This window comes from Equus asinus, chromosome 14 (genome assembly GCF_041296235.1).
Source record: "Equus asinus isolate D_3611 breed Donkey chromosome 14, EquAss-T2T_v2, whole genome shotgun sequence".
NCBI classification, from domain to species: Eukaryota; Metazoa; Chordata; class Mammalia; order Perissodactyla; family Equidae; genus Equus; species Equus asinus.
In genome coordinates this window covers 30,314,606-30,337,963 of record NC_091803.1, presented here as the reverse complement: position 1 = coordinate 30,337,963, position 23,358 = coordinate 30,314,606, and the positions used below count along the sequence as shown (strand labels likewise).

Here is a 23,358-nt window from a genome sequence, read left to right as displayed (position 1 = left end):
TCCAAGGGGGAATCACTTAGAAATGCTGTCTCCTGAGGATTTTTGATGGACCTGTTTGTGATCCTCTGAACAGCAGTGGGACCTACAATGAAATTAGCATTTTCCTGACAGGTATTAAACAGCGAGACCGGCAGCTGAGATTTATGTTGCTGGAAGAACAGAAGGAAGCCCAGCGACGCCGGAGAAGGAGGTCTCGGTGAAACCTGCCCTCCGAGTCAGGGCTGGTTCTGACTTTGCCTTCCGATAGAGGCCTCCTCAGCAGCCCTGCTGGACCAGTCTTTGAGCAGGTGGTCTCCCATCACATTCGGGAGGCAGCATGCTATGGTAAAGATGTGGCTTTAGCATCAGATAGCCATGGGTTCAAACCCAGCTCTGCCACTTTCTGGCTCTGTAATCGTGGGGAGGTTATTGCAAATTACTTAGTCTACCCAAGACTCAGTTTCCTGACCTAAGATTGCAGAGCAGGTCTGAGCTAAAACCCCCAAGATCTATAACCTTCTTTCAGTTTAGGCCAGAGAAGCAACAGGAGCCCATTGACATCACCTGTGGTCCAGCTTAGGTTGAAGGCAAAGCCTTAGAGTCTCAACCTTATTTGGGTCACCGACGCCTTGAAAAGACTGGATAAAAATAGCTAATGTGTGTTGAACACTTCCTATGAAGTGTTTTACAAACACAGTCTTAAATTCTCACATTAAATTTATAAGGTAGGTACAGTTATTAATATCCCTGAGTTTACAGGTGAGGATCCTGAGCCTAGAGGTTTAAAGCTTACCTGGGGTTATAGAGAGAGTAACTGGCTCACGTGGAATTTGAACTTAGGCCGTTTGACCGCAGAGCGCAGCTTACGCTCCCTGGGATTTACTGCCAATGCCGACCCTCCCGTGTACATACCATATACAAAATGGCATTTTGCAGACAAGTGCAGGAGCTCTGTGGACCTCCCTGAAGGAGGAATGTCCAGGAAGCTGTGGTGGCAGTAATAATCGAGGATTTGGAGATTTAGGTGTGTCCAGAATCTGACCACTTCTCACCTGCTCTTGGCCAAACCACCATCGTCACTTTCGTGGATCACTGTCAACAGCCTCCAGACTGATTCTGGCTTCTGCCCTTTCCTCCCTTCCATCTGTCCCCAGTGCTGCAGCTCATGAGACCTGCTGAAACATAGTCGGTCACACTACTCCTCTGTTTCTCCTTTCCTTCAGAGTAACTTCACGGTTCTTCTGTGACCTCCCAGGTCCTACAGCCCTGCCCCTTCCACTTTGTCTCTCTGACCTCCTCTCCTGCCACTTTCCCCCTTTCCAGTTCTGTTCCAGTGACACTGGCTTGCCCGCGGTTCCTAGCATACCCCAGGTGCAGTCCCACCTCGGGGACTGTGCGTCTGGGTTTGCCCCGCCTGGAGCGCTTGCTCCTCCGAGAGCCCCGTGCCCGTTCCATCACTCCCTTGCAGTCTCTGCTCAAACGCCCCTTTGGAGTGAAGCCTTCCCCAGACACCCTTAATAAAATTTTAACCTCCCTGACCCTTCGTTGTCGCCATACCTGTTTTATTTTTTCTCCTTAGCACTTGTAGTCATCTAACATGCTACCTATTTGTTCATTCATCTTGTTTATTGTCCATCTCCCCACAACAACACAATCTCCATGGAAGAAGGGACTTTTGTCTTTGGTTGAGCCTACCTCTGGACTCTGGGACAGTGCCAGCATGTAGTCAACCCTCAATAAATATTTGATGAATGAATGAACCTGGTCCAATATCCTTCTACCTGCAGGGGCATTTGGAGGATTTGGGATTTGGAGGCAAAGTCCTAGGGAAGCCAGCAAGACTCCTATAGTGAGAGCAGCCACTCTCGGTAACACCACGTGGCCTAGAAACCTGTGTGGCTCAGACTCACTGTTGGCAGGGACCAGGATTCATTGCCAGGGCGAGGGTAGGCTCACCTGGGAGGTACAAACAGGCCTGGGAAAGTCCTCTAGGGATCTGACCAGGCATCCAGACATTCCACTGGGTGCCAGTGGAACGATTACAGATGGTGCCTGTGCTTCTGCAGACAGTGTGTTTATTGTTGATGGAAACGAGATCTGTATGCTGTGGAAACCCGGAGAGCCCGTAGTGCAGCAGACGCTCGGAGATGAAAATTTCAGAACTTGGCTTGTAAATCTGCTCTCTACACAGAAGTGGGACAGTCTTGTGATTTGTCAACTGAGTATTAGGATGTCAAATGACAGCCCTGGAGATAAACTGAAAAAAAAGACTGTTTAATAATCTACCCTTCACTTCTCATATCGACCCTAAAGATGATTATTCCTGACTTATTTTCCAGGAGATAAGTTCCCTCTTTAAACTCATGGTGATTTTTATTGTCATTTACCCCGAGTTTTATCTCTTCTACCAAATACAGCAAATGCTGCTCTTGGGCAGTATTTGGCCCAGAGAAATTCTGTTTGGCTCACATGATATTTTGAGAAAAAATGTTTTATTGGATGCCAACTTGAAAATGAAAACACGCGAAAATATTAAATTTCCGGCTTGCCTTGAAAACAGGGAAAATTGGGCAACAGCAGACCCATATTCCTGCTTGCTAACAATCAGCCGGAAAGAACTGATTTCCTCTTTAGATGACGGATGCAGCCTAGGGTTCCCAGCAGCCCCCTCAGCCCGTTCTGCTCATCTGGTACCTGCCTGACCACTGGGTGGCGGGCTGCTCTCTGATGAGAATGGAGGAGAGGGCAGCTCAGCATCCCGAAGGTAAGATTCTCCCAAACTTCATGGAAAGAATGCAAATGTGGACTTATTAGGCAATCCGCTTCCGTGCCTGGGGCCCTCGTGTTGGTTTCTAAGAGGCAAATGAGATGGAAGTACTTATACGATGACTTCCAGACTCTCAGCCACTAATGCTGAACGCTGGCTAACGTGGGTCCTCAAGGCAGAAGGCCTGGTGTCAGATCCTGGCTCGACCACTCCTCAGACGTGTGGCCATGCGCGGGTTTCTTAACCTCTCCGTGCCTGTTTCCTCGTCTGTAAAGTGATGAGAACAGTAGTTCCTACCCCACTGGGTTAGAGTTGAGGGTTGAATTATTCACGGAAAGCACGCAGACAAGGACTTGGCACGTATGTAGTGGTCAAGAAGTGTTCCCTGGAGTAGGGGTCCTGTGGTGTCGTGAAAACACTTGAACTTTGGATTAACACAGAAGATTTCAAACCCTGGCCCTCCACTCTCAGGGAAAAACAGCAGCACTTCTTTGAGCCTGCCCCTGAGTGTGCGGAAGCCGAATCCATCTTGTAGGTTATTAAATGGGGGTGGTGGAGGCCAATGAAACCGAGAATGTTTAACACACCAGGTTCAAAGCCTGGCACACAGTAGACATTTAAACGTCCATGAGGTCTTATCTCACTTTAATGGCAAATTTCTTGGACTGTTTCCCTTGACCTCTACTTATAGCCGACTAAAATTTGGGGGTGACAGAGACCCTAGACTGGAAGAGAGGGAATGATGGGACATGGCTTTTTGTTCCCGATACAGGTAATTTTGAATACATAATCACTCCCTTTGTTCTTTAAATTTTGTAAACGACCATTCTGGAATGTTCTAGATGGATATCTCAGAGTCTCGCTGGATTAAGCCATATTTACTCTGGCAATCTCTAACAACACAAAATTCGTGTGTTTCGATTTGCTGTTGTTGTGTAACAAACCACTCCAGAACTTAGTGGTTTAAAACAACAGCCAATTATTAAACTCAACAACTCTGCAGGTTGGCAGTTTGGCCTGAGCTCTTCTGGGCAGTTCTTCTGGTCTGGGCCAGGCTCACCTGAACTTGGCTGGGCTCACTCACCATCTGTGGCCAACTAGTGGGTTGATGGGCTGGCTGCTGTATGGTGGCTTGGTCCAGGATGCCTCAGATGATGAGGTCGCCATCTCCACATGGTCTCCCATCCTCCAGCGGGTTAGCCTGGGCAAGCTCAAAGGCAGCCACAGGGGTCCAGGAGCATCAGGAGGCAAGCCTCAATGCCTGAGAGCTTTCATGTGTCTGCATGTGTCACATTTGCTACTGTCCTGTTGGCCAAAGGAAGTCACGTGGCCAAGTTTCGAGTCATTATAGGCCAGTTCTACCAAAGTGGGTGAATACAGAAAGGGAAGTTACTGTCGCCATTTGACCCACCATGACCATAAGCCAAGCTGGAAAACTCCTGCCTTGACTTTTATCAGGTGGAAAATCCAGAGAGTATTCCTACCCCCGTCCCATCCCAAGTTCTCAGACTTGCTGGGAATTTGCTCCTTGGCGACTACACCAACCAGCCTTCCAGCAGGGCCCGTACGCCGCTCTCCTCAAGCCCAGTTCACAGCAATACCCGTTCAAGTCCGCTAACCCATGCTTCCCTGTGTGGCCTGCCTTGGCCAGAGTAGCTTAGGCAGTGGGCCCATACGGCTGTGAGTCTGTGCCTCTTGAATGCCAAACTCTGCCAAGGCCATATGCTGTCTGGAAAAAGGCATTGTTCACTGTGAACATCGCCACTGAGAACTGGCAGAGGCAGCTGCTGGGGCTGGAACCTGTCACAGTCAGGACAAGTGCTGGGACCTGCTGTACCTGTAGGCCCCAGGAAGCTGAACCAGCCGGACCAGTGAGAGATCTCCTGGTTCTCCTCAGATCTCTGGGTCCTACGTCCCTAGGCCAGTAGCACCAAAGGGGGCTAGTGTTCTGAGTCCCCGAGATCCTCACAAGAGATTCACCCCCAGGAACTTTGCCAGTAACTGTACAATCCAGGACCTGCCTGATCCTTCTACCCTGTGGGGAGGCACTGTGGGCTCCATCCTCCTGTCTGGCTCCCCCAGGGCTGGGTCAGTGCAGAGGGCAGGACTCTTACCTGCAGCTCGAGTAACTCAGTCAATACCAAATCATGAACAAGGAAGGATATGGGAGGCCCAGGCTGCAGAAACGTGCCCTGGTGGGACCGTCATAACAGCAGCCAGCATTGACAGAGCATTTACCATGTGCCAGGCCCCATGCAAAGCGTGTGTCCTGCAAGGTCAGTATTACTGTCATTTTACAGAAAGGGAAACTGAGACCCGGGAGATGCAGTGACTGGTGCTGGCTCAGCTGAGGGTCAGTGGAGGGAACAATGATCAAGCCTAGCCTGTCTGTCTGACCCAGGGCCCTTAATCCCTACCCCTGGATGCCAACATTGGGTGGATGAAGTGGCCCTGAGAGGTTGGAGGGGGAGCTGGGAAAGACGAAGCAGAAAGAGGCGGAGAGCGAGTGAACCCAGAAAGGGTGGACTTGCTGTGGTGGGGTTCTCAAGGAACCGGACCCTTTTAAAGGGGCTGGGACTCTGGAGCTTTGGCGTGGGGTACTTAGTCTTCCAATAGCACCTCCAGTTGGGTCTTGACTACAGATTCCCTGGGGACAACCCGAGCCCAGGTCCCCTGCCTGAGCCGGTGACTTCTGGCCTCCGTAGACTTTCCACCCTGGTGAAGCTTGGGGTGGGTAGGAGGGCACTGCACATCATTGCCTTCCTCTTCCCGTCCCAAGTTCACAACCAACTGAGTCAAGAGTCAGACAAATGGCGATCCAAATGTCACTGTCACTGATGCAGGTGGCTGGAGAATGTAGTCGAGAGAGCCTGCAAATCGTCCTGCCGAGTTAGACCGACCCTCCTGGTCACCGGCATAGCTGGGCGACTGCGGGTGTCCCCCACGGGCATCGACGGCCCGGAGGAATACGCTTGTTTGGGGGTAGCTGGTGCCAGCGGGGCTCGGGGAGGGTGCTCACCACACTATGCTTGGTTGCTTCTCCCAAACTTGCCAGCTGGTTAAGTCAACGTGAGGAGTGACTGAAGGGTGGGAAGAGGCACCAGGGTGTTGTTCTAGCTGGAGGCTTTCCAAGTGGTTACAAGCGAGCAGGGGAATGGAGGTCCCTCGGACACACCCGGTTGGCCGGGTGACTCAGTGTCTAGAGGAGGGTGCACGTCCCTTCGTGCTGGCCCGAGAGACTCTCGCTTGGACAGAGGAGAGGCTCTGGAAATCTGAGGGAGCCCTTGGGTCATGACTTACCCTGAGAAGGGGAAGGCCGGTATCAGCTTGGATTTCCTCCCAGACCTATCCCTAACCCCAAAGTGCCCTGCAGTCAGATTGTCTTACAGAGGGTCCGTGAGGTAGTGTTTCACTCAGCATTTATCTGGCGTCCAATATGAGCCAGGCGCTGTAGGGGGGCCTGGTAGAGAAGAAGAGGATAGGCCAGTCTCTGCCCTCAGGATGCTGCTGTCTAAACCAGTAAGACAGAGCCGGTAACTCGCGCAACAACGCAGGTATGAACGAGGTTTACAGGTGGCAGAGAGGAGCGAAGGCTGAACTCTGTCTTGCATAGAGGGATTGTGAGGGACTTCTCAGAGGAGGTGATGCTGATGCTGACTCTGAAGCATGAGCAAGAGTTCACCTGGAAGACAGTGCTGGGATGGCCATTCTGGGCAGGGATGTGTGGAACTGCGCCAAGTCCTGGGGAACCGTGAATGCTCCTGGATGTCCAGAGTCGAGCGTGAGGAAGGAGAGTATCCTTTGTCACTCGTGTCATTCATGTTGCCCTTCGTGGTTTCCTTCCTATCAGGTACTTGGGTTTTCTACTTAAATTATCTAGAAAGTAAAGTTTTTATCACTGTGGTAAGTGGAATACGGGTATCATTTGTCAAAGCAAAGAATATTACAAAAACAAAATGATGTTATTCCATTCTGATTAGACACTGCAGCCTGCCAAAGGCTCAGAGCTTGAGACCTGCTCTTTGTGTTGAAAAATAGAGATAACGTGTTAGAGACACACTAACACCAAACGGAGACTGTGCCCTTGACTAGGAAGGAGGGATTGGAAAGGGATTAACCTTTTTGGTCTGTGATTCGATGTTAATTAGTGCTGAGCCCAAGGACCACCCAAATCACCCCACCCTGTGGGGGATCCAAAAGCCATGGGGAACCGCTGACAGATATTAAACAGGGGCATAACGTGACCCAAACATCAGAAAAAAGTAAGTTATGGAGTATATTAGAAGGTGGTAAGTGGTGCAGAGAAAAATAAAACAAGAAATGAGGATAAGGAGCTGGGGGAGGGTAGTTGCAGTTTTAACGAGGGTGGTCAGGGAGGTCTTCCCTGAGAAGGTGCATCTGAGTAGGGAAGGTGCATTTAAAGAAGGGGAGGGAGATGTGGAGATCTGAGGGAAGAGCTTTCCATGCAGTAAGAACAGCAAGTGCAAAGGTCCTGAGGTAGAAGTGTGCCTGGAGTAATCAACTGCAAAATAGCTAGTGAGGCTGGAGTAGAGGGAGAGGTGGGGAAATAGTTGGAGATAAAGTCAGGGAAGTAAGGAGGAGGGTGCAGACAGTCTCCTGGCATTTGCCCAAAGCCTTACCTATATATTCCTGCAACAATCCCACGGGGGAAAATGTGGACGACTCAGCTAAGCACCAGCTTTCATCAGCCAGTGCCAGGACCATCTACACAGATTTTCCAGGCTCTGGCTATACCCTCAACATCAGTACTATGTCATCACCAACACAGCGTCTGTGTCTCGACAGCCCCAAACTCAGGCTCTGCTTTCTGAGCAAATAACCAGTTTGATTATTTCTTGGGATTCCAACAGAATCCACCAAGAGTTTCAGCATCTTATAGACTACCTCAGGAGCCTCCATGTGCCTAGTGCCCTGCAGGGTGGACAGTGATGTTGGGAGCTCGCCTGTCCTGCAAACTGTTACTGGGCTCCCCGGGGGAAGACAGTCAAGCTCCTCTTGTGGAGTACGTTCTTGCCAAGCATCCCGCGTGTCCTGCACCACGTCCTTGGAAGGATGAAGACAGATGGTGGATGGAGGCAGGGGGTTGAGCGCCCTCTGCTGTGTTGGTAGCCCAGTTGAGTATCCCCCCCCCCCCGGGGATGTGCCATTGAGTGCAGATGGCCCTCGTGAGCTGGCCCCATTTTCCATGAGATTAATTGTGTCCGAGGTGTGGTGAGGGAAGGAGAGGGACCCGGAGCTAATGAGCTGAGTTCATGGCGGCATTAATGCGGCTGCACACCCAGCAGGCATTGCCATCAATCAGTCTGTCAGCCTCTCTGGGGGCCGCTGGAGTGTAAATTAATCTGGAGGTAGCAACCCCACTGCCGAATTCTTCCTCCAAATATGTTTGAGTCTGAACTCTTTCCCTGGGCTCCCAGAGAGGGTGACGCATCAGTTTCATCTTTGGCCACCAAAGCATAGGGATTTTCCATGGCCAAGCACCCAGACAGGGCTCAGGGGCCACTGGCCTGGCAGGAAGACTGATTGCCCACCATGGACTGGGTGAGTCAGGGTGAGAGAGAACGAAGAACCGCCACAGCCCCACAAGGCTCCCTACAGCATGAAGCCCAGCCTCTGGGACTGTTTAAGGACGTTCTGCCAACCTAGATCTTAGACAGTAATCAGGTGAATGAGGAAAGGCTCAAATTTGGTAAGTCTCCAATTTTGATTTGTCTTCTTTCCATTAAAGGTGTGGAAAAAAAGCTTTGACATCAGAAAGTGTAGACGACGTCTATTGGTTTTGCCTGCCCAGCATCCATTCCCTTCTCTGGCATTTTCCTTTGGGGAAGCTTTGTGCCATGCACTCCTGGTTGAGGAGTACATAAGACTGCACCTTGTCCCCTGAGGTGGGCACATGACAAAGGCTGGCCAATCAGGGAACTCCACCCCTTGGCCATTGTTCAGGGATGGCACGTGTCTCAAACTGAGCCGATCAGGATTTCCCTAAGATAGGATGTATGGACTCTGGTAGAAATAAGTCTCTTCCCTCTGAGATCTCAAACTGTGCCAATGAACGTCTTTGCCAGTGACGTGGAAGGAGTGGTTGGTCTGCAAAGGGAAGCCAACAGAGCAAGGACAGCAGAGCCAAGTGATGGAGACGGAGGGCCCTGATGACACTATCTGAGCCCCTGGATCCAGATGGGCCTGAGACTGGGTGATCACGGGACCCCCAGAGTATGTGCGGCAGTACAGTCCCTGGTAGTTTGAGCTAATTCGAGCTGAGTTTCTGTCACTTGCAACCAAGAGACCTCAGTTCAGATCCTAGCTCTGCCGTCTGCTAATTCTGTGATCTTGGGAAAGAACTTAGCTCGTCTAAACTCACTTGGCTCATCTGCAAACTAGGAATCATGAGAGCACATGCCTTGGAGGGCTGTCGGGATGGTGAAATGTGAATGCTCTTGAGCATTCCTTGGCCTTTACAGGTGCTCAGTGCGATTCCGATTCCCTTCTTTGTCTGATGCAGAGGGAGACCTGAGAGAAGGCTCTGCTCTTGGTGGGTGGCGCAGACACTGGCGCTGTCAGGAGGAGGTACAGTAGAATCCACGTGAACACCGCAGCAACGAGGGCTGCTCTCAGGTGCTGCCTCCCGTACGGTCTCTACTCCCACCCTCTGTTTCCCCATCTCCCCTCAGTCACCAGCCCCTTCCGTGCTCTGCAGAGGGTACCAGAATGCATGTCCAGACACGTCGGAATGGTAATCGACAGCGGAAACCAAAATGAAAGAAAGCAGAGCTTGCAGGAAGCTGACGGGAATAGGAACAAAGGTTTACAGAGGTACAGGTGACTGCCATGGTAGAATCCAAACTTCTCACCCAAATGACGACAGGAAGGTTTCCAGTGACCTTGGGAAGCTGGAGAACACACTTCATAGCATCTCAGCCAAAGGGTCTTAGCTTAATTTAATTGTTTGCAAGATCAGCAAGGGCAGGAACTGTGGTTCCTTTGCTGGCTTCTCTTCTCCCAGCAATTCTCAAGTGGTTGGCACTTAGTCAGTCCTTAATAAATATCTGGTAAAAGAAAGAAGAAAATACCAGTGGCGTAGGCACACAGGTTGCACGCTGGCAGCCAGTCGGCTGTAGCATCAGGGGACACATTTAAATTAGTCCTTATCATGTCTTTTGAGTTGTTGATGTTGTTTCGAAACACTTGCCAAATTTCATAATTGAGAAATTTCACGTGAAAATCTTTATTTCTCAGTTCACTTTGAAAAAATAGCATATGTGGGATTTCCAAAGAGAGTCTTGGGGATCAGCGAGGGAGGTGAACTTAGCTGCATTAAGATTCCCAGACCATAGCAACACTCCTGCTAACCATATGCTCCATTTGGGGCAAATTCAGATCACTTTATAGCGCTTGCAGAATATTATAAACTGCAAGCAGACGCCAGTTTCTGAACACGTTGACCATTTGTGCTTCCTTCTCCGAGAGTCACGGGAGGAAAGAAAGTGATAGTAAAGAAGCTCAGGGAACGTTTCTCAGCCTGGCTGTGTCAGGCAAGGGCTGCCCAGAACATCAGTCCAGCAACATAGAGGGTTTCACATCCTTTAAGAGCATGCCAGATAAATTGGAGAAGCCAGAAAGGCGGGGGGGAAAGAAAAAAAAAAAAAAAACTGGTCCAATGGGCAAGAGTTGAAGGGATAGAAGCAATCTTGCCAGCACAAGAGAGCTCTAAGATAGAAGTATTTGAAAAGCTGTTACATGGAGGAGCTGTTGCAGGGAAGGCCCGCCTTTGCTGTGGAAGACGGGTGGGAAATTCAAGGACTCACAGCGCTGTTGAAGAAATGAAGGGAGCTGCCTTCGGAAGTCACTAGGGTGGCTGGAAGAACCACTTCACTGGTTTTTTGGGTTTTTTCTTTTTCTTTTTGGCTTGAGGATAAAATAGGAGATGATAGTTGAACTGTGTACTTACCCTTCTGTTGAGATCAGAGGTTAGCAATTAATTGCACCCCTCCTCACCTCCTGGTTCTAAATTGAAAAATAGATGCAGGCGGAAATGAAAACATCATTTCTCCTTATATAGCTGGTCGAGCTAGATTGAAGAATGCATCTTGAACCCAAGACCAAAAGTGAGCATTCACAATTGCCCACCACCCCTTAACCCTGACTTTGGGGTCAGCCCACAGGAGAAGTTGAGGCACCCAACCAGCCAGCCATATAAAGGCACTGGATCTGCCTCCCGCTCTTTTGGGTCTAGTAGAGAAAAGGCAGAAGGGTGGCTTCCAGACCTGTCTCTAGAACCCAGAACAGGTGGGTCCTGCCCCAGGTGGGGTAAGGGCTCCACTTCCAGGCACGTCACAGAGACAGAGAATGAGGAGAAAACACAGGGTCAGGAGAGAAGCTGAGCCGTACTTGACCCAAATGTCACCAGATAAACATTAATTCTAACATCCAACACAGAGAACTGATAACGTGTCAGGGACCATTCTAAGGGCTTCCCGTGATCTATCTCAATGTATTATCTCATTTAATCCTTGCAACAACCCTATTAAGTATTACTATTACTGTCTCCGTTTTTTTTTTTTTTTAGATTGGCACCTGAGCTAACATCTGTTGCCAATCTTCTTTTTTCCCCTCTTCTTCTCCCCAAACCCGCACCCCACACCCACCCCAGTACATAGTTGTATATTCTAGTTGTAGGTCCCTCTGGTTGTGCTATGTGGGACGCTGCCTCAAAATGGCCTGATGAGCGGTGCCACGTCCGCATCTGGGATCCGAACCGGCGAAACCCCGGGCCGCAGAAGTGGAGCGTGCAAACTTAACCACTCGGCCACAGGGCCAGCCTCTATTGTCTCCATTTTACAGATCAGAAACTCCAGGAACAGAGAAGTTAAGTAACTTGCCTAAAAACATACTAGTAAGAGGTTGAGCTTAGCTTCAACCCGAGGTCCATCTGACTCCAAATTGGAGCTCCACCCAGGATAGAAGGAAATGCAGAAGCTTCATTCATGATGCTTTTCCAAGAGGATGCACGTTTTGGCAGGAGTCTCCATGGCCCCTTGGCCCAGGACTCCATAATATCCTACATCTTCTCCCTGGACCTGAGGCCCTACAGTTTCACCCTCCAGGTTAAACAGCTTTGGGTTAAACAGAGTGGGTTCAACCTCTGCCACTTTCGAGCTGGACAACTTGGGTAACTTACTTAACCTCAGTTTTTCCATCTGTAAAATGGAGAAAAGAAAATCTACTGTCAGTTTCATTCCCTGTGAAAAGTTAGGCAGGATCCGATCCATCTAGACGTCTACCTTGACCGTCATTCCTTTTTGCCGGATAGATCTTCAGCCCCAAACCATTGTGTTCTTCGCCCTTATATGAGACACCACCACCCCCCAGCCCCGTTTTGGCCTCTTTAATTTAAGGTTCCCTGAGAGATGGCTTAGAAGAGGAAAACCTTCCCACCCTTGTTCTTCAAAGCCTCCAATTCAGGAGAATCCCCCAGAGGCCAACTCAATCCGCAGTCCCTGGAGAAGGAATTGAGAGAGGTGAAGAAAACTCTAGGAAGAAACGGAGCATCAGAACGTGGGGCTCTTGCCCTCATGTCTCACTTCCTACTGTCCCTGTGGATTCCACTTTGTCCTAGATTTTTACCAGAGATGCTTCTCTGCTGGGGATGAAGGGGACCCGTCCCTACCTCCCCCTGGTGTGTCGGGAAGAAATGAGGTCTTGGGTACAACCCTGAGGAGAGGGTCGGGCACAGGCGCCGGGTCAAACCCCTCTGGTCATTGCTTGAAAAAGGCTGGGAGTCAGAGCCTTTGATAGACTCTCCAGACCCAGCCTGGCTCTCCGAGGTCGTCAGGAATCAGTCTTTCTCTTGTGGCTCGTGTGGGGCTCGGGCTTCCTCACACCCCAAGAACTAAATGTGCGTCACTTACAGAGGTGCAGGCAACTCTCGGATTGTCTTCTTAAGCAAAGTAGCCCTGGAGGCTCATTTTCTTCTCCCTCAAAACCCTTCCAGGCCACCACAGATCGCACTTTATAGCTTGAGTTAGCTGCACAATTAAACCCAAAGCAGCCTGTTTATGAATGTGAGATGCCAGGTTTCCCTGCAAAACATAGCAAAGTAACAGATGCTTTAGAGCAGTAAACAAACTGCAATATAGCTTTTCTTTTCTCTCTCTGATGCTAAAAGGCAGAAACCTTTCTTAGCAAGTTCAGCTTGCCAGGTGGGGGTGCTACTGGGTTTGCATCACTCCACTGGACATGGGGCCTGGGTGACCCACCTGTGGCCCCAGCCTCGATGACTGAGATTCCTAGTGTGAAGCCTAGCCACCACCAGCCTCGTGCGAAATAGACAGAGGCGCCACTCCCAGTAAATGCAGCTGCAAGAGAGGCAGCTCAGTAAGCCAGATGGAGACTGGATTTCTCCCCATTTCCCCCTTGGCCGGGCCCCTTGGGCAGGAATCGACTTGCAGAACTTTAAGTAATGGGCCGATGCAGGTGCTGTTACACTGCCCAGAAAGTGACCTCGGTTTCATAGATTTAAAACAAACAAACAAACTCAAGAACCCAAGGAGACATTCGCTCCACTCTCCTTCGCTGGTTTATACCTCAAGCTTTAAAGATGTTACTGTGGCACTGATTCCACTTCTGGATTAGGAATCCCAACCATCGTCAGAGTCCCTAGCATTTTTGAGTCATTTGTGTGTGTGCCTTGTGGCCTCCCCCTTTCGTTCTCCCAACGGTCATTTCAAACGTTTCATTGCACTTTGAGTCTTCTGCCCGCCCTACCAGCCCCTCAGCAGGTGAGCTTGCTCCCTCAAAGCCTTGCATTGCTCACATGCAGGGCACGGTGCTAACACTTTATGTACATTTTATTTAATCCTCATAGAAGCCCTGGAAGGAACTGTATTTGGGTTCTCCAGAGAAACAGAACCAATAGGACATATACAGATATATATATAGGAGGAGATTGCTTATAGGAATTGGCTCGCGTGATTACAGACGCCGAGAAGTCCCACCCCCTGCCATCTGTGAGCTGGAGACCCAGCAAGGGCGGTGGTGGAATTCAGTCCAAGTCTGAAGGCCTGAGAACCAGAAGCCCCGATGTCTGAGGGAAGGAAAACAAGCAAGTTCCAGCTCAAGAAGAGACAGTGAGTTCTCCCTGCTTTCATCTTTTTGTTCCATTCGGGCCCTCAGAGGATTGGATGACGCCCGCCCACAGTGGTGAAAGCGATCTTCTTTACTCATTCTACTGACTCAAATGCTAATCTCTTCCAGAAACGCCCTCACAGACACACCCAGAAATAACGTTTCACCAGCTCTCCGTGCGTCCCTTAGCCCGGTCAAGTTGACACATAAAATTATCCATTTGCAGAAATATATGACTTTCTCCATTTTGTATGTGTGGAAACTGACCCAGAGTTGAAGTGACTTGCCCAGGGGGCCCAGTGTCTTCGTGGTGGAGACTGGCTCACAGCTCAGCCCTGAGTTGTCACTGCTCTGAAAGAGCTTCCCGTGGGGTTACACTGGACACATTCAACAGGGTCTTCACCACAATTAGGAGGTGGGAGATTGGGGGAATCGCCTGTAACCTTTTTCTGGGAAATAATGGACTTTTGACAAACATATTTCTTTAAAATAAAAATAAAATAGACTAAAGAGCTGCCTTTTGAGCAATGGCTATTCTTAGATTGGATTTCAAGATACAGCAGTTAAATAGTGACTACCTTCTTCCATTTCAAGATTCTTGATCTAATAAGGAAAAATCCACGTCTCCCCATGACAATCTTGTACGATCAGAAAGGAAAAAAAAAGCTCTGACATCTCTCCTTTGACCGCCTTGCTGATTAGAAAATTACTTTTCACATAAATGCTTGGAGTTAAATAATAATTAGTTACATTTATACAACAGCCCACCCCTTGAAAAACTGTTGATATATGAGAGATCCCATTAGATATTCACAGTAATAACCAGACTTTGAGGTTTTCTAAAGAGATTTTCTTCTTAAAGGAGCATTACTTTTTTTTTCGTTGATATGCTTTTGACCAAATGGAATCATACTTTTAAACAGTTTTCCTTTTGGGGATATTTATTAAGCAAATTATTTATAAGCTTAACACAGAGGACAATGTGAATGTCCTTGGCCACTCTTTTCCTGGTCGTTACAGGGTTCCTTACAGAGAGCCCGCCGTCTGCCTCTTTCTGCAGTAGAGGCCCTCTCCACTGCCATCACGGGGACATTATCCTCCCTGTGGATCTTCCGATGCAAAAGCACATGCATCTTTGTTTCATGGACATTTTTTGAGGCCTTGCCGAGCACCAGATGCTGTGCAAAGTACATTTAATTCTCCTGCATCCTCTCCCTTAATTACTATAATAATCCAATGAGGATTGGCCCCACTTAACAGATGAGAAAACTGAGTCCAACAGAGGCTAAATAACTTACCAATGACTTCTCAGCTAAAAGGAGACCAATTAGAATTAGAAGCCATGTCAGACCAACTCTAGAGTCTGTGGGTTTGACCACTACATTATTGTGCCTTGCTAATTTTAAAGAGCTGTCAAACTGACCACCTTCCGGTGGGTTAAGTAGAAATTAGACTGTCTGCTGTTCAACTCCCCAGGCATTCAGCATCTTGCAGGAGGCATGAGTGGGTAGAAGAAATTGCCTGTGTTTAACAGAAACGGGCCAGGGTTTGCTGACATGTTTAGTTAATCCACGTGGAGATTGCTGATGAGGATTCTGGTTAATTAGTTGTGGAATTTTAAACAACTAGCAGATGCGCTATGGTAAAATGCATTTTACTCCCCGATCCCCGGGGAAAGCCCTCGGTGTGTTCTGTGTCTGTGTGCACTTATGTATCCTGATTGAACATGCAACAGCCTGTTTCGCAAGACTCGGGTCTCTTGGCTTTGTTCCAACATGGATAATTACATTCTGCTTCAGCTCTCCTAGTCTCCGGCAGGTACAAGATTAACCATCATAACTACAGCTACAAGCGCCTACTATGCACCAGCTGACACCTTGGGAAATCTCCACGTGTCATCTCCTATCCTTTCCACAAGCCTGCAGAAAACTGAGGCTCAGAGAGAGGTTAGTGACTTCCCCAAGGCTACATGAAGTGGCGAGACAGGGATTCAAACTTAGACACGTCTGGCTCCAAAATCTGTACTTTTTCCTCTTTTGCACTCTCCATTTGAAAGAAATGCTCTTGACAAAAAAAGTCAAAGGATGTGAAAAGGATACGTCATGAAAAACAAGTTTCCTTCCAGCCCGTAGCCAGGCCCACCCACCCGTGTTCTTATGTATCATGCAATATATTCTGTGCATCTACACCTTATTTTCTCCTTGAAGTTGCTGTTGTAAGTTGTTTGGCTGAAACAGACTATGGCTCTGTACTGAAATTTCCTATTGAGAATTTGTGAATGCTTTGGGAGCAAAGTGGGGAAGGATTTTGTGTGAATATCAAAGAACAGCCTATTCTACACACCCTTTCAGGAAAAGTCATCAAGCACAGCAGGTGGTATGTTTATGTAGAGTTGGAGAGGTAGAGGATGCCAGACTATCATAGGGAACCAAGTCCTTCCTTTTAACATCCAAGGACACACACACACACACACTTGCACACGCATGGAGACCCGTTATCATGTATATATAATGTTTTCTAACTTCTTTTTTTACCTACCAATTTAATACCAGCATTTTCCCCGTGTCTTAAATGTTTTCTGCAATGTCATCTATAATCACAGCATAGCATTTCATTAAATGCATATACCATCGCTTCATCAATATGGTATGGTGTACATTTAGGTTGTTTCTATTATTTCACTATTTAAGTAAATAATACCGTGTTGAGCATCCTTATAATATACGTCTTTCTGAAAATATCCTAACATTTCAACAGGATAAATTCTAAAGAGTACCCTCCATAAAATTTAAACTTATTTGCAATCCTAGCATTGCATGAGAGCGCACATTTCTATGCACCATGGATAACACTAAATAATTCTTAACTTAGTGATAGGCCAAAATGCTATCTTATTTGGATTTAATTTGTGTTGTTTTGATATCTTATGACTTTCAATATTTTTCCAATTTTATATTTTCTTTCAGGAATTATATCCTTCCCTCAGTTTTCCGTTGGGGTGTTTTCCTTATTGATTTATGAAAGGTCTATTTATTAAGGATATTAAATATTTATCTATTATATCTGGAACACAGTTTGTTCTTTTGCATTTTATTTCCCCTGTGGTGATTTTTTTGTCTTCCAAACCTTAAAATTTTTATGTGGTCGCATGTTGAGTCTTGTGCATTGCTTTCTTCCTTTGGAATCATGGTTATAGAGCCTTCCTGATTCTCAAGAATATATACATATTTACCGATATTTTAATCTTTTACTCCATTGTTTTCTTTTTAACATTGAATTATTTCACTCATCTTGAATTAATATTGGTGTAGGTGTCAGTGGGGAAAACTAACTTCGTTTTTTCCCCAATCAAGTAGCTAATTGTCCCCACAAAGTCCCAATAATCCATAATTTCTCAACTGATTTGAGACCTTTATTTAATCGCACCTTTATCTTGGGATTTTTATATAGTGGTGCTTATTTTTGATTCCATACTCTGTTCTAGTAATCTATTGGCCTATTCCTGAGCCGGAACCACACTGTTTTAATTACTGCGGCTTTATAATATATATCGCGTGACATTGCCGTTTCCTCCCCATAATTTCTCCTTCTAACACAACACATTGGCGCTCATCTTTAATTTATTCATCCAAAAGAAACTTTATAATTGTAATGTCAAATTCAATTTTTTAAGTCCTCTTGGGATTTGGATTGGTATTAACATTTGATTTATAGATTAATTTGAGAAGACCGGATGTCTTTCTAATATTACGATTTCCCATCCCACCATTTATTAAAGTTTTAATTGAACTGTCTATAAATTATAGAACAATATTAAATATTAATTGTGTTAGCAGGCATCTTTGTCTTGCCTAACTTTAATGAGACTCATAGCCTGGAGGTTACCAGCGCAGGCACTGAATCAAAACGCTTGTGTTTATTTCCAGGCTTCACCAATCAGTACTCTGGGTCTTTGGGCAGGTGACTTCTCTGTGCCAGATTTCCATATGTGAATAATAGAGCTAATACAAATACCCACCTGGTGATATTGGGGTGAAGTTTAAATGAGATAATACAGGTGAAAGTACGTAGAACTGCACCTGCCACATGGCTCTCAATCAATGTAGGCTATTGATATTATTTCATCCTTCAGCATGCAAGGGCCATGGGTTTGAGAAGGATGTTCTTTTTCATGTTAAAGAGGCAGCCTTCCTGGTTTCTTCAGGTTATTTTTTTCTTCATTAGTAATGGATGTTGAGTTTACAAACTGCCTTTTCAGAATCTGTTGAAATGATCATTTTTTTATTTTGACTGATTTCTGTGCTGAATTGGGATTCTGTGTTCGATGTAGTGATGTGGATCTCAATGGGACGTGGCAGCTTTTCTTTTAAGAAATTGTGCTCTGGGAGATATGACTTGAAATCTTGACTGGTCAGTTTCTCTTGAGAGGGCTCTTCCACTTGTCACCTCAAGGTAGATGAGCCTGCCTGCCGGCGTCCTGGCAGGTGTCTCGCCCCGCCCCACTGTGCCCAGTGCCCGGGGGCTGCCCACTTCATAGCTCCCAAGGATAATCTCCTGAGTCCCTGCTCTACCAGGAGTGGGGCCGCGGCCTGGCTGTAGGGTTGGGGGCAAGCTCTGCAGATCTAGCTGCTCCTTTTTGAGACCTCTAACATTGACTGTGCTTCTGCCTGCACCTTTCACCCCACCAAGGCCCCTGGTGCCTCCAGTTCTGGAGCTGTTGGAAGATTCTGTGGCAAGAATTCACTTTCTTCTTATTAGTGACGCTGCCTTTCTCCCCACAGCCACTTAAGTTTCAGCTTAATATCAGCCTCCCTTCTTCCAAAAATATGTCTCTATTCATTGTCTGCTGCTGTCTTCATCCTTTCTCTTGATGTTTTGACTTTCTAGCTTTTATCCATTCATTATCCACTTAGTGGTGACCCAAGAGGGAGTGGAGATAAACACTGTGTTTGATCCACCACGTTATAAGGAAGTACCACTGTGAATCGCCCTATGTGTAGGTTATCTGAAAGTACCACTGTGAATTGGGCCCTCTGTTAATATTAAATGATCCACTTGGTGTCAGTGAATGTCTTTTCCTTGGATTCTACTTTTTCTGGTATTAATATCATGACTCTAGCTTTCTTGAGACTGTCATTTTCCTGATGTATCAGAACCTCTCCATTTTCACAGAAAATGTTTCTGTCCCTGTGTTCTGGGGTGGTCTTGTAAAAACAAATATGACTAGGTTTTATTTCAGAATGAGAAATCTTTATTGTTGTCATTTTAAAAAAAGTTTTGTGTTTCACCTATTTTCAATAATTTTTAATATTAACACAATCAGTCTTATTTCTATTCTTCTGTCATCTTGCTCTATATATTTTGGCTATTTTTTTCTTGCTTTCCTTTCCTGTTTCTTTTGTTATATGAGCTGCCTTGTCTCTGCTTTTTTATTTTCCAGTATTTCGGAAGATATATGTCCTGTGTTTTAATTTTTCATTTTACGTTTCTCTACTAGAGTAAATGAGTGGCCGTGCCTTTTGGGAAAGATCTCAGGTACTTGCACTGTGCCCCTGCCCTCCCCTCCTTCCTCTGTTGTCAACATCTCAGTCTTTGTTAATGTAATCTGGGATTTTTGGATTTGATTTATCAAATTATTTTTTCAACTGTATTGAGATATGAATTATTAATTTTTATATCTTCTTTTTAAAAATCTTGATATTAGAAGCTGAATTGATTAGTTACTGGGACCCAGCACTTTTTTCCATCCCAGTCACCACCCTGTGATGCACAGCTTCCCCATTCTCGAGTTCTCTGACCCCATCACTCCCATGGTTGCTTTTATTTTCAAGGAACTTTTTGGAAAGTGAGTGGAATGCTTTTCAAGCTGTTGCACATCTTTTAATGTAGTTTTTTTTTTTTTTTTTTTTTTTGCCTTCACAAGAAAATTGGCTAAGAGCTAAGTATTGGGAGTCACAAATTTTTTTCTGCAAAAGTCTATTAATGATCTGTGTTTTTCCAGCATTTAATGCTGCTACAAAGTCCTTTTCTGGCTTGAATTTGTAGAAAAACTGTTTTGTTTGCTTTATCCGTCCTGGGCACCTATAATACTTATAAAACTTTTACATTTTTGTCTAATTCAAAATGTTTGCCCTGATGGATGTTTGTATAGCTAGATGATGGATGGATGGATGGATGGGTGGATGGATGGATTCACAGATGTGGGTTTCATTTTGTTTGGATGAAGCTCTTATGGCCTATGATCTGCTCACATAGCCATCTTTTATCTCTAGAAATGTCTGTTTAGTGGAATCTTTGCCTATAGCTCTGTCCAATTTGTTTCGAGTTTCTTCTTCAATAACATCACAAACTATACATTGCCTGTGACTACTCTGTCTTCCATGTCACCTTCTTACTCATCAGTTCAATCTGTGGACTTTTACTTAAGAAATCCAAGATTGGGCTAAAGTTCATTCTGATCTCTATTTTCCACATCACTAGTTCTACTTTTTACTGCTCTGTATAGTTTGCTAATGCATTTTTAGATTCTCTGTGGTACCATCTCACCTCATCCATCCCTGCTTTTTTTCTTATCTTGTTGTCTTTTCATGTCAACCTGTGGTCTTTTCATCCAAGCCAATGCTCATCTCTTGAGCTTCTGCTCAAATGTCTCCTCTGGGGTTTCCCTGACCACTCATTGTATTACCTGCCCTTTTCCTTTACCCCAAGTTGTAATTATATATTTGTTTATTTGTCCCTTATCTCCTCTACCAGACCAGAGGCTCCGTGAGGTCAGGTGCTATGTCCTCAGCACCGAACATATTGGCTGACAAACAGTAGGTGCTTAATAATTATTTGTTGAAAGAGTATATGTCCACGTTACTCTGGCTTGGATACCCTTTGGCTGTACCAACATTGTTATATGCCAGAGGTTCCCAAACTTTAGTCATTGAAGGATCACCTTTTTTTCCATATTCGTGTACCATTTTTACTATTATTTACTTAATATTTGTCTTTAGATAAATTCACATTTCCTATATTCACTACATATTTAAGCCTCATCCCAAGCAATAAAATCGGTTGAGTAAAGGTGATGTCATAGTTCCAATTTTCTAAAATAAACACATAACTGTAAAAAGTGGAAGTTTCATCCACGAACCACTTGCACACTATAGATGATAAGCGACCGCACTTTGGGAAACCCTTTCTAAAGACCTCAGGCTGATGCATTTCCTCAAGGAGCCCAGATCTTCTTGATTTAGGCTTTGGTTCCTTCCCATGTTATTCATTCGACAAGCATGAATCATTCTTTTGTGGCTGCCTGTGATGAGATGGCACAGTGACAAGGACTGAAGATACCACACTCAGCAAGGAAGACACCATCCCTTCCTGATCGGATTTGCACACTAATTGGGAGGAAAGGCAATAGATAAACAAACAGATATGCTAGATAATTGCAGATCGTGCTTAAAGCTATGAGGGAAATAAACCAGGGAGTTTAGAGAGTGACATTTGAGAGTGGTGACATTTGAACAGAGACCTGAAGATGAGAAGGACTGAGCCATGAGAGGAGCCAGGGACAGTGTTCCAGGCAGAAAGAACAGAAAGGCCTCAAGACAGGGAAGGGTAGGACTGAGGGATTCAAGAATGTCTGCCAGCTCATCTAGCTGGGCATCCTGGATGCCTTCCAGAATTGAAATGCAGGGGTGGCCCATTCTACGCCCTAGCCTGGCCAAGAATCCAGATTCGTACAGTTTGGGTGGGCCTTGGACTCTGCAAAAGTATTGTTGACTCAACAACCATACCTTCAGTTTGGGGCACATCAGAGGCCTGGATGATATCTGAGCAGCTAACTTCCACAGTGCATTGCCCAGCAGCACTGCACACTGCTCTTCTTGCTCCCTGCATGATCAGAAAACCAACCCCTGCTAACCCTTTGCAACCATTAATATATTCTGTATTCCCACCTGCATCTGTGGGAGACAAAATGGAAAGGACTCTTGACGGTCGCTGATTTCTCCCAAAGAGGCAATAGGGAATTGTGGAGGGACAGGCAGGAGATGTTCTCTCCAACAGCTACAGTTGTATCACCCCCCACTAGGGGGCACTGTTATGCTGCAGGAAGTGGGACAGGCTTGCAGAACTCACCCTGCAAAACTTGGTACCCCTGGGGACTCTGCAGTGTGAGATTGTAAAGCTGGGTGTTTAAAAATAAAATAAACTCCCTGACTCATACCACCATCTCCTGGGGAGTTTGCAGATGCCTGGGAAGCATTCAGAACTGGTGGGGACTGACAGGTCCTTAGGGTGGATGGAGCACAGGTGGAGAGAGGGGCCTCCATGGACACTGCAGGCAAGGAACACTGGGAGGTGGAGGTGAAGACTGGCATCAGAAGGCCACTGGGTTGATCAGCTCCATCCTCAGCCTGGGGCTGGTCACATGGAAAACTTTATGTGTTTGGCAGCAGGATACTGAAGATATTCCATTCTAACAATTTCTATGTTTTCTATGGAGTTTGATGTGAGCTCCTCTGCTGAGAGGGGCAGGAAAGGGCAGGCTTTGATTATTTGCAAAGAACAGAAAAGCTCTGAAATAGTCTTGCGGAGTGGGAGAGAAAGTCGGGCAAGAGGAACATGGCGGAATTGCTAGCTGTGCTGAGACCCCTTTGTGTTGGCCATCGGGCATTGGCAGTGGAGCCAATCTGCCCTTTTTAGATGTTGTCCAGCAGCACTCTCGCTCTTCCTCCCCTCCATCTGTTTCCACTTATATTGACTTTGGGAGACTGTAAGGGGCATGCAGATCCCCTAAGCCACCATCTTGCTCCCTGGATGTTGATGTCACTGGGGACTGTCACACAGGAGCGAACTGGCTCAGAATGGATGCTGTAAAGCAAAGCCTAGCAGGAGAAAGATGCTGAGCTGCTCCTTGCAGCTCTGACCATGAATGAGGAAGCTGTGATGGGTCCTGAGCTGGCTGGGACAGATGTCAGAAGAGACTGGGTAGGAGGTTACCAGTTGGGTTTGGTTATAGATGAGATGTGGGTATTGCTGAGGCAACTGGTGGATGGTGGGGCCGTTAACTGAGACGAGGTGGGGATAAGTGGTAAGTCGAGAAAAAATAACTGAAATTTGTATGGAGAACTACTCAGAGGGATAAAAAGGAAACCAAGACAGTGTGTTCCCAAAGCGAAGAAAAAAATACGTTCCTCAAGACGTAGGAGGGGGCAAGGGCCTCAGATGCCACTGGAAGGTGAGACGAGACTAGGATCAAAGGTGGGACTGGCATTTAAGGGTGTGCTCGGAGAGGGCCACTTCAGAGGGTGGGAAGCAGATGTGACAAGTCGAGGATGAATGTGAGGAGGTGGAGCCATTGAGCTTTAGTTCAAGAACTTTGGGAAGAAAAGGAGATAGAGGGCTGTGGGAGAGGGACGGATGACCGCCTTTTTGAAAACAAAAAAGACAAACTGTACGGTATGGCGACTACAGTT

The 23,358-nt window shown here is 46.6% G+C and overlaps 1 protein-coding gene across 1 annotated transcript in view; it reads left to right on the top strand.

Moving 5' to 3' along the window:
* HS3ST2 (heparan sulfate-glucosamine 3-sulfotransferase 2) overlaps positions 1–23,358 on the top strand; it is an 81,733-nt gene that overhangs the window by 43,748 nt on the left and 14,627 nt on the right. The window lies entirely within an intron of this gene.